The sequence below is a fragment of the Pygocentrus nattereri genome, chromosome 15, assembly GCF_015220715.1.
Source record: "Pygocentrus nattereri isolate fPygNat1 chromosome 15, fPygNat1.pri, whole genome shotgun sequence".
Classification (NCBI taxonomy): domain Eukaryota; kingdom Metazoa; phylum Chordata; class Actinopteri; order Characiformes; family Serrasalmidae; genus Pygocentrus; species Pygocentrus nattereri.
In genome coordinates this window covers 2,275,554-2,287,672 of record NC_051225.1, presented here as the reverse complement: position 1 = coordinate 2,287,672, position 12,119 = coordinate 2,275,554, and the positions used below count along the sequence as shown (strand labels likewise).

General features: G+C 41.3%; 1 pseudogene; it reads left to right on the top strand.

Moving 5' to 3' along the window:
• Nucleotides 1–10,808: 10,808 nt before the first annotated feature.
• On the top strand, nt 10,809–10,969 carry LOC119265299 (annotated as a pseudogene).
• The last annotated feature ends 1,150 nt before the right edge of the window (nt 10,970–12,119 follow it).

Here is a 12,119-nt window from a genome sequence, read left to right as displayed (position 1 = left end):
ATTACCTGTCAGGACTTGTTTACAGCTTCTAATTTTACGTATTTATTTATTTATTGTTTTTTAAAGTGACTATATCAGGGAAAATCTAATTTTCCTCCCTTCTTCACAATTAAAAGAGCTTAATTAGAACATAAACACTGTTAAAGCTTCAAAACGTGCTTGAGCCATCATACATCCATGTACAGAAACAGACTGTTTCAGTTCATTGTTTATGTGAGGTCACATGCACATATATCTGCCTATTCAGCCTACAACAGATTAGCCCCTCCCACTCTTCCAGTAACAATGTTCCAGCCTGGATTGACTGCTCTCAGAGTGAGGTACAACACGGGTAGCCAATCAGAACAAGGCTCATTTATATACATCAGACTTAAAGGCACAGTAACAAAAACAGCCTCTTCAGTTCTACAGGATTAAGAGAGGTTGGAAAACGTAAACATGAGTTCTGGCTGCATTCACATAGGCAGAGTATGGGAAACCGGATATTCCGTTAATTTCAATGGGGTCGCAATGGGAAATCCAGACACCGCCAGCAGCAATGCTCCATCAAGAATTCTCTTCTCCGAACTTTTGCCACTGACCACAGCAGTGGAATAAAGAGGATGGTGATTTGTTTGGAAGCCATGGACGCCAAACATCTCATCGTTGAATTTCAATCAGAATTATAACAGAGTGCAGAGCTCCTGCTGACTTTCCACCTAACATCAACAAATTTCACAGCTACAGCTCGCCTTTGATAATCATTCATTTTCACCAGCACCTCGGTCACCACGGGGGCAGTCATGGATGAGGGGATGGGGAACCAGCCCTGTGACTGAAAGGTCGCTGGTTCGATTCCCTGAGCTAAGAGTATGTGACTGAAATGTCCTTGAGCAAGACACCTAACCCCCAACTGCTACCCAGGTGCTGTGGATAGGGCTGCCCACCGCTCTGGGCAAGTGTGCTCACTGTCCCCTAGTGTGTGTGTGTGTGTGTGTGTGTGTGTTCACTAGTGTCTATGTGGTGTTTCACTGCATGGATGGGATATATTGTTATGGGACTAATAAGGATCACTTAACCATGCCAGTGTTTGTATTCTGCCATCGGCTGCAAATGTGAATGCAGGATTAGAAGTTAGAAGCATTTTCTGCTCCAAGGAGTCTCAGTTACGAATTCCGGCTCATCAGTCCGTAAAACCTCATTCTACATCTCAGAGTTTTGTCTTCTAGTGCATTTTAATCTATCTACACATCCTTTCAGGCCCATCCTTTTTGCACTGGAAGACTCAAAGATGTAAACCTTAAGTGCTGTTTATCTGAGGGGGGCAGTGTGGGTGTCTACCAGGTCTTCCAGGTGGTTGTTAGGTGCCCTATTTTCTCTGTAACGTTTAACCATTTTAATCATATTTGAATCCCAGTTATCTGGCCAGCTTTATTTATTTATTTATTTATTATTTTTTTTAAAGAGTGCTTTGAAGTCAAACCGCTTCATCCTCCCTCAAACTGATCATCCAGCACATTTCACATATTTAGACTCCTAATTTGATCTGCGATTGGGTTATTTTAATTTCTCTCCCGGGATTACAGCTTTCTTAATGATGTCACTTTTGCTGGAATATAAACTGGCATGCTAATTAGAATAAATACCCCTACCATCCACCCCACCACACACACACACACACACACACACACACACACACACTTCCGTTCGCACACTGATAGACACTCATAAATTACAGTGGAAGTTAAAAAACCCTAAAGAGTGCGTCTAAAGCTGATCACTCTATAATGAACCCTTTCATTGGCCATGGTGTGGATTACTCTAAAGGGATTTCAGAGGAATATTTACGAGCATTTAATGATTCACAAACTTTATATTTAGCGGGGTTTATTTATCAACGGATATCATCTTTGAATAATAACGGCTTCTTAAAACGACGTACGCTATAATTACACAGCCATCGCGCTCGTTCGCTAGCTCCCTCACAGACGTGACAATATTTATGATGTCCATGTTGGAAAATGATTGACTTTGGCAGAAAGATGAAAGTCGTGGAAATCAAATCATCCTCTAAGCGAGAGGTTAGTATTTACTAACTTTTACTTGCAGTAAAATGCTTGAGTAGAGATCAGAGAGGCCTGTAAACGGATGCACACAGTGCATAATAGCTTAGTTAAACGGGGACTTCCACCAATTTCAGAATTAAACAGCAAATGATGTAAACAAAGGCGCCACTGTTGTCAGAAGAAACCCTTTTCACCATTTCGTTTTTCAGTTTTTGCTTCTCTTTACATATTTCATAGAGAATGGATTAAAGGAAACGGCCTAAAATGACTTGGGAAAACTTCTGGTTCCATTGACTTACATTGAAAGTAATGTATGTTTTTTCCTTCTCCTGTAAAGTTCACAAGGTTGTCTCCTGACAACGGTGTCATTCAGAGTGGTTTGACACGAAATGTGTTCTAGAGAGAGCGACCAAGTCAGAGATGTTCACAGTGGTGTTGATAGGAACCAGACATCTGCAGAGCTCAATGCCTCTAAAAGACAGTGGACCACATTCCCCGGTTTCTACCTAGCTTTGTTCTTAATTGTGTTCTTCATGAAGGTCCTAAGAAAAAGTCTCCATCGTGTTCTTAAAGCCCAGAACTGTTCTCACCTTTGTGCTCTTGAGTGTGTGTAGATTCTGTTCTGTAAGTGGGTTTTAAGAAGAAATTTTTACTTAAGAACGGTGGGTGAACGAAGCCCCAGTGGCTCTATAATGAACCATGAACACTCAAAGAACCATCTGCATTCTGAGATGGTTCTTCAGCTTGATGCATAATGTGTTGCATAAGGTTATATGTAGATTCTATAAGAAAATGGTTCTAGATAGCACCAAAAAGGTTTTTTCTATTGTTACAAGCTTGACTTTGTAAAAATAGCAGAACCGTTTTCAGTGTTGATGGTTCTATGTAGAAGAAAACTTCCGAAGTTTATTGTTAAGTGTGTTCTTGATAAAGGTCCTAAGAAAAAGTCTACATCAGATTCATGTTGTGTTCTCCCGCAGAACTATTCTCCCCTTTGTGCTCTTGAGTGTGTTGATTCAGTTCTTACCTAAGAACAAACCCCAGATAAGAGAACACAGGTGAACGTCAGAATCTAGGGAATAGTCAAATCCTGTAAGGAATACTTAGTGAATTATAGTTTTGAGAAGATTTGGGCCTAAAACTGTTTATATACATTCATGTCAGGGTCTGGCAGGTACATGAAGGGCATAAAGACAAAATAGTCCTCAAAGAAAACTTATAGAAATATGTATTTTATTTACATATTTTCCGCTCCATCCTAGAGAAACTTACCGAGTCCGAATCGCTCACAGTGGCGGTGATAGGAACCAGACGTCCACCTCTAAAAGCTCCCTCACATGGTTATTAATACAATGATTGACGACTGAGACGCTGTTTCACAATAATTTCAGCGTAAATTGTGTTTTGATCCATTTATCCATTATTAATCGATTCATGGTGGAGGGATACATGCTGAGGCAAATTAGTCCCAAAGGAGAAATTATGATGTCAGATTTTCCACTATTTTTCCACCATCCACATTCCATATGAACTCAGAGAACTCATGTGGCTACATGACATCTACATAAGCTTGCAAAAACAACTGATATAACCCTACACAACTGCTTATAAATGCTTATTCCAGCAGGCAGACTTGCTATGAAGTTTACATTTCTCAGTTTTGATCAAAGTTAGCTAAAGTAGCCTTTAGACCAGGGGTGTCAAACTGGATCCAGAAAGGGCCGGTGTGGGTGCAGGTTTTCATTCCAACCAAGCAGAAGCCACACCTGATAGTCTTTTTAAAGCCAGGATCAACTAATTACCCAGGTGGAATCAGGTGTGGCTACTGCTTGGTTGGAATGAAAACCTGCACCCACACCGGCCCTTTCTGGATCCAGTTTGACACCCCTGCTTTAGACAGATAGCACTTATTGGAATAAGCATTTGTAAACATTTGTGTAGGGTTATGTCAGTTGGCATGACAAGCTTATGTAAGCATCATGTAGCCTTATGAACAGAACCCTACAGTAAAATGTCTATATTTGTGTCGTAGTCATGGCGACCCCTGGTTCCTATCACTGCTGTTAAGACATCTGAGCCATGAATGACTCAATTATGCAGAAATTTTGAAAAATCTGTGAAATTCCCTTTTAGGGTTACAATAAGCCCTGGTTTTGTTTGAGGGGCAAACAAAACAGGCCTAAACATGTTCTTGTCTTTATGAGTTTGTGTGTTTGTAATTAAACTAAACACGAAGGAAGGAAAACAGGAAAGCAGTGGTGGAGAGTACCTGAGTAACTGAGTAACTGAGTAACTGAGTAAATGTAATTAGTTTCTGTACTTTAGTATTTTTGGTGTATCTGTACTGAAGTTTCTCCAGTCTGGGCGACTTTTTCCTTTCACTCCATTACATTTCAGAGTCTAATATCCGACTTTTTCCTCCTACATTTTGAGAAATCTGTCGTTCCTTTTGGTTTCTGTGTGTATAAAAACGTGACATGTCAAAACGAAAGAAGCGCAAAGCCAGAGCACCAATCAGGGCCCAGCGGTCACTTTGTTTAGAGCTGGTTTTGACCTGTTGGTCATACCGACCCAGTGCAGCACGCGGTTCAACGTCAGCGCAGCAGCGTAAAACTTTGGGAGAGTCTGTTCAACATAAATGATGAACTAACCTAACTTTGTGTAAATAGAGCTCAATATAGAAATATGTCCACATATGCAGTCGAGACTGACGCGGCTTTTTTCTGAATTTCTACAAACACCATTTCATTTTATAGTAAATGAGTTTGGGCTGGTTTATGTTTATGAACAGACGCCTACAGATCAACATAGTAAAGGAGCTCATCTGTGATCCTGAGTTTAAAGCCAGTTTTTATTCAACTTAAACTTGGAACTAAGTTGTAAATAAATCTGAAACTGAAACTTTGCTTGTGTGTAAAAAGTGATTTCAGAGCCACTCGGTTCTCCCTGATGGAAACTGTTTACCTTCAGTGTTTTGTGCTTCTGATCATTTTAATAGACGTCAGCGTCACTAATTAATGACGTTCTATTAAAAGACTGGTTTACCAAGAGAGACGCTGGAGGACTTTCACCTGAAATGAGTTCATGAAGCCAGTCTGGTTATAAAAATGATAACAGGACATCAGAGCCAGAATTACTCTTTTAGTACTTTTACTTTATACTTAAGTACATTTGAAGGGAAATACTTTAGTACTTTTACTCAAGTGGAGGTCTAAAGGGAGGAACTTCTACTTTTACTGGAGGGATATTTTACCTTGGGGGTCTCGACTTTAACTCAGTACATGGTTTGTTTACTTCATCCAGCTCTGCAGGAAAGCAACAAACACCACTTGAAAGTTTCGAAGGTTTGAGGAATTACGCAGGAATTTTTGAAAAATGGGTGGAAGTCCTCTTTAAGGCAAACCAAGTGAAGGAACATGACAAGCCTGTCCTAATAGAAGCCCATGTTGGTCAGACAAACAGTGTAAAAGCAAAGGAAATACTACCCCTTTGCGCAATCAGGTGAAAAATCGCCATCAAACAGGGCTGAGCAGTGATAAGAAACTCCAGAGTCAACAGCGAATTCCTCCTAATGGATAAATCACTGAGGACAGGACATCAAACACACGGCTTCACCTCCACATGACTTCACTGCAAAGCCAACACCACATTTTCCTCTCACCTTAGCAATACCGACTGCGCTCATCAGCCACTAACACACGTACTTCAGCTTTTAAAGGGGCAGTTCAGCAGATTTACACCATTAAAAACCCCCAAATCCACCACTAAAGCTATGAGGCTAATGTAGCTAACAAGTAATAGAGGCTTATGTACGCCCATTAGCGTGGTGCTAACTGCATACGGAAAAGATCGCTAGATGGTTCTTCAAGGGTTCTTTAGGAAAGATGATGGATCTATGTACAACACCAATTCCAGTGAAGTTGGGACGTTGTGTAAAACATAAATAAAAACAGAAGACGATGATCTGCAAATCCTTTTCAACCGATATTCAGCTGAATCCACTACAAAGACGAGATATTTAATGTTCAAACTGATAAACTTTGTTTTTTGCAAATATTCACTCATTTTGAATTTGATGCCTGCAACACGTTCCAGAGAAGTTGGGACAGGGGCGTGTTTCCCACTGAGTTACATCACCTTTCCTTTAACACTCAATAAGCGTTTGGGAACTGAGGACACTGATTGTTGAAGCTTTGTAGGTGGAATTCTTTCCCATTCCTGCTTGATGTCCAGCTTCAGCTGCTCAGCAGTCCGGGGGGCTCCGCTGTCGTATTTTGAGCTTCATAATGTGCCACACATTTTCAATGGGAGACGGTCTGGACTGCAGGCAGGCCAGTCTAGTACCCGCACTCTTTTACTACGAAGCCACGCTGTTGTAACACGTGCAGAATGTGGCTCGGCATCGTCTTGCTGAAATAAGCAGGACGTCCCTGAAAAAGACGCTGCTTGGATGGCAGCAGATGTTGCTCCAAAACCTGTATGTACCTTTCAGCATTAATGGTGCCTTCACAGATGTGTAGGTTACCCCTGAAATGGGCACTAACACCCCCCACACCATCAGAGATGCTGGCTTTTGAACTTTGTGCTGAAAACAATCCGGACAGTCCTGTTCCTCTTTGGCCCGGAGGACACGACGTCCATGATTTCCAAAACCAGTGTGAAATGTGGACGCGTCAGACCACAGGACACTTTTCCACTCTGCGTCAGTCCATCTCAGATGAGCTCGGGCCCAGAGAAGCCGGCGGCGTTTCTGGGTGGTGTTGATATCTGGCTTCGCTTTGCATGGCAGAGTTTTAACCTGCACTTGTAGACGGAGCGACGAACTGAGTTCACTGACAGTGGTTTTCCGAAGTGTTCCTGAGCCCATGTGGGAATATCCCTTACAGAATGATGTGGGATTTTAATGCAGTGCCGCCTGAGGGGTCGAAGGTCACGGGCATTCAGTGTTGGTTTTCTGCCTCGCTGCTTACCTGCAGAGATTTCTCCAGATTCTCTGAATCTTTTGATGATATTATGGACTGTAGATGATGAAATCCCTAAATTCCTGCAGTTGCATGTTGAGAAACGTTGTTCTTAAACTGTTGGACTATTTGCTCACGCAGTTGTTCACTAAGTGGTGAACCTCGCCCGTCCTCGCTTGTGAACGACTGAGCCTTTCAGGGATGCTCCCTTTATACCCAATCATGACACTCACCTGTTTCCAATTAACCTGTTCACCTGTGGAATGTTCCAAACAGGTGTTTTTTGAGCATTCCTCAACTTTCCCAGTCTTTTTGTTGTCCCTGTCCCAACTTCTTTGGAACGTATTGCAGGCATCAAATTCAAAATGAGTGAATATTTGCAAAAAAAAATAAAGTTTATCTGTTTGAACATTAAATATCTCGTCTTTGTAGTGTGTTCAGTTGAATATCGGTTGAAAAGGATTTGCAGATCATCGTATTCTGTTTTTATTTATGTTTTACACAACGTCCCAACTTCACTGGAACTGGGGTTGTAGAACCGTGAACACTCAGAGGAGCATTTGCATAATTTACTTGTTTTTTCCATGGTAAAATGGTTCTTCAGATTGTGTTGAATACGGTTCTATATAACACCCAAAAGCGTTCTTCTGTTATAACAAGGTTGACAGCATAACAAGAGCAGAACCCTTTTAACATATATTCTTAAAAAGGGTGGTTCTTGAAGGGTTCTTTAGTAAAGAAAATGGTTCTTTATAGAACCATGAACACTGAAAGAACCACTTGTATGATTAAAAGGTTCTTTGTGTTATGAAAGCGTTCTTCAGATTGATGGAAAGTCGTTTGTATGTGGTTTTATTTAGAGCCTATTTGTAAGGGGTTCTATATGGAACCAAAAAGGCTCTTCTGTTGTTACAAACTTGACATCGCAACAAAAGCAGAACCCTTTTTTTGTTAATCTATCAGTCTGAAGAGCAATTTCACCACCAACCCTTTAAAGGGTTCTGTGAGTGTTCATGGTTCTGCACAGAACCACTGTGTTTACTAAAGAACCCCTGAAGAACCATCTGTTTTATTCAGTGTAGGTAAATGCACAGCAACTTTGATATGCTGGCTTTTGCTGAATAATTTTTGATATTTGAAATTTGATATTGATGTTTGGACAAATGCGTCTCGGCTATAAACGAAGACCTAAACTTTACATCACCCACCACTTGTAAACAACTCTAACCCTCTGGGGTCTGAGGTCTGGATGTGTCCTTCTCTTCTTAAACTCTCCTCTAAAGGTTCTTCTTAGAACCTGATCCTCATCTGTTTCATATCTAAACGCTCCGTTATCTTCATCACTGCTTTCCAAACCTGCTGCAGCAGCTTCAGCAGCTGGAAACTCTCTGACGCCGTTTCACACGAGTCTCCGATGTGGAACTGAATGAAGGGTTTTCCGGCGTGACGGTCAGTCCTTAGTGATCTCCTGAGGGTCTGTCGTTTCACACAGAATCCAGCAGCTCCACATGGTGAGATGCAGATGACGTGTATCCCAGCCCCTCTTCACAGGCTCATAACTCCGGATGAGAGTCTCGTAGGATCTTGGGATGAGATGGAATGGAAAGGGCGGCTCTACGGATTCAGGGAGGGTTTAATCTGGATTTCTGAGCTGGATCATCACAAAGACACACACTCAGATATAGAGACAGAGAATCTGACACACGGGCGTGTTTGTGGTTGTAACAGCTGCTAAACAATCTAGTAAATTTATGCATAAACAATTAATTCAGTGCTGTTTTATGTTGTTTTGAACCACTAGAAATATGTGCATTACAATATATATATTAGCACTTAGCATTAGCATTTATGAATAGGAAGTAATGGAGAGGAAAACGTTATGTATTTATGGTTCACCAGTACACACACACACACACACACACACACACACACACACACACACACACACACACATGCACAGACACCTCCAGACGGCCCTCATCTTCACCTGCTCTGTGGGTTGTTGTTGTAGTTTTTTTTGGGAATGATCGGATGTTTTTCTCAGCACTGCCAGAACCCTCATGGAGGACAGGCCTGTTCTAGATGGCACACACACACACACACACACACATGTTTGTTTTGCATCTTCCCATGATATTTCATATCCACGTGCTGATGTAATAATAATGCACACTATATATTTTATATACATTTGCTTATTTAGTTTATTTTCTAACACTTCCTCCCATTTTACTGCACAATTACTCTTTATTGGTTGAATTATTTTTTATTTTATTTTACTTTTTTTTGCAGTGTGTGCAGTAGTGCACTAAAATGAACTAAATCACTTATTTAAGTTCTGAGCTTTACTCTCTGACCAAACTTCAAACCAGAAATCAACTAAATATCTTTTCATGGGAGCTTCAATTTTACGCATGACTGTATGTTGTGTATACTGTATATCTTAACTTTAATATAATGAAGTTTATTACAAGTTAATGTCAGAATTTTCAGATGAGTTTATTTAAAGAATACACAAACGTTTTTGTCCCAGTAATGATACTTATGCAAGAACCTATATGTAATTCTACACCCAATAATTAATGTGTACTTGGCTTTTTAAGGGTTTTTTAGTAAAAAAAAAAAAACAGTGGTTCTAGATAGAACCATGAACACTCCAAGAACTATTTGCCTGCTTAAAAGGTTCTCTGCATGGTGGAAAGGTTCTTCAGACTGATGAAGAATGTTTCTGAAAACCATTCTATAGCACAAAAAGCCTTCTGCTGTTGCTGCGTTGTCAAGCTTGTAACAATAGAACCCATTTTGGTGCTACATAGAACGATTTTCAGAAAGGTTGTGTAAACAACCATATAAACCACTTTCTCCATCAATCTGAAGAACAATTTTAACATGCAGAGAACCTTTTAAGCATGCAAATGGCTCTTTAAGTGTTCAGGGTTCTATATAGAGCAATTGTTTGTACTAAAGAACCCTTGAAGAGCCATTTTAAGAGTGCACTTGGGATCATTTTTGTGTGTGTTATTAATATTCTAATCCTAATCTTAATCCCAGGAACCAGAAATAACTAGTTTTGCTGAAAATGAAACATGGAATTTCTGTAATAAAGCACTTTTTTCTCTGTTTTTCTTGCAGTCAGGAATTTTTTTAGTCAGGAAAATGAACAAAAACACACACAAACACACACACACAGACACACAGACACACAGACACACAGACACACAGACACACACACACACACACACACACACACACACACACACACTGAGTCAGTGTGTAGCTGGGCTGGTCGGGCCGGTTAGCAAGCATAGCAGAACACCCGGCCTTATCACAGACGCGCCTATCGGGATGTTTTGCATGCATAATCGTTTTATCAGAATACCACCCTGCTCCACACTGGAGCATCAAACGGGCGCAATGACAAGATGCTACACGTCTGTCAACGAGATTACGCTGCTGTTTGGTATTTTGAGCTCAAATGGTCTTTAAAACAAACCTGGCTGATCACAACTCAGCTCAGATATTTTGTTTTACGAGAAACAGATTCAACAAATGTCCAAAAACAGTCGCAGGACTGTGAGCAACATTGTCTTAAAGGCAGCTGATACCCCACCAATTAGCAGGATGCTGACTGCATGGCTAAATCTTCTCAAATGTGCCTCGAACTGTGTGGAGTTGCTCGGGAATCTCTAACAGCTGCGACTATGTGGGTTCTGACACTGTAGGACACACCGTTATGGACAAAAGTCAAGTGATTCGTAGAGCTTTGTGATTTGGGCCACAAAGTTGGTCGAAAACGAGGAAAGCAGCCTCGCCTGAAGACCAAGTGTAGTAGCTGTTCTTACCAGTTTAATATCTCTGAAACGTCTGTATAGGACGACTATATATTAAATTGATTTCTAGAACCGTGTTCTGCTCCATACATTGACCGAGTATTGCAGTACCTCCAAGAGCGATGCACCTCCTAGGCGCAGTTAGGGGGGGTTAGGGAACCAACCCTGTTACTGGAAGGTCGCTGGTTTGATCCCCTGAGCCGACAGTACTGACTGAAGTGTCCTTGCACAAGACACCTAACCCCCAACTGCTCTGGATAGGGCTGCCCACCGCTCCGGGCAAGTGTGCTCACTGCCCCCTAGTGTGCGTGTTCACTAGTGTGTATGTGGTGTTTCACGGCATGGATGGGATAAAATGCAGAGATGAAATTTCCCCCTTGTGGCACTAATAAGGAGTCACTTGATGCTAGTCTGTGCTAGCGGTAAAGCTATGTAAAGCTAGCAGCAGTTTCCCTGAACACCTTTTGGCCGTTTCCATTAAACACACATATCAGAAGCTTGTAAAAGACATTAATTTATATTTGATCCAACTAATCCAAACCTGCTTAGACGGCAGCTCGTGTTCACAGTCAGTAACATATCTAGAACCTCCAGAAGGCCCAGAGTGATGTTTTCTCTCATGCAAGTTGGTCCCATGGTGAATCAAATCAAAGTTCGGTTCCTCGGTTCCTCTGTTATTTCCTATTTATGTCGGTAGCCAATCCAATGTGTGAGGCCTTCAGTCCAGCTCCTGAACTCCTAACCAATGAGAGAGCTCGCTTGGCTGCATCCACCTAGAAACCTCCAATGCTGGAACTAAAGAAGAAGTAAAACTAACTTCTAAAACTAAAACCCTAAACTGAGACGGTAGGCAGACAAAAATGGCTCCAAAACTCTCGTTAAAGGAGTTAGAAGATATTCCGGTGACCACAGACACACACTGCGAAAAAAACAAACACTCAAAGTACACAACCTCACACACCCTCACACACACCCTTTCGCACTCACACACACACACACACACACACACACACTGACCCTGCAGTTCCACACAGATGTGAAGTAACAGGTCTGTTAGAGATGATTGATTTGCTGAGGAAAGGTGCAAAACTGATTCTCAGGCCGAGTCATGAGAAACGAGCGAGAACCTACAGCAGGTTTACAAAGGATTTACTCACAAACTGCTGAGCTGTCATTCATCAAAGCCTGGAATTTTGACCAGTTTTCTTTACACGTACAGCCCAAACTGATAGCCCCCAGCTTGAATAGTTTTTACATATTTGTTGACTCTTCTTATCATAAAA